Genomic DNA, 243 nt, shown 5'->3' with positions numbered 1-243 from the left:
AGGGTCCGCTTGAGCTCAGCACATGGCCCTCCTACTTACCTGGCTATTGCCGGGAAGCGCGGGGCGTCTGATGACGCGAAACGTCATGATCTTTCCGATCAAAAGTGTCCATGGCGTCTGGGCAATCTTGCCGAAGTGGCGTCTCAAACTTCAACGAGTTTTTAGAGTCGGGATATCGCCGCCACTTCATCAGATATTGGGTCTGACCCTGGTGACGACGTCGTCTCACTAGACGTTCCGCGC

The sequence above is a fragment of the Plasmopara halstedii genome (genome assembly GCF_900000015.1).
Source record: "Plasmopara halstedii genome assembly, contig: Scaffold_526, whole genome shotgun sequence".
NCBI classification, from domain to species: Eukaryota; Oomycota; class Peronosporomycetes; order Peronosporales; family Peronosporaceae; genus Plasmopara; species Plasmopara halstedii.
The sequence above is the reverse complement of the archived record's forward strand: the minus strand, read 5'-3'. Positions refer to the sequence as shown.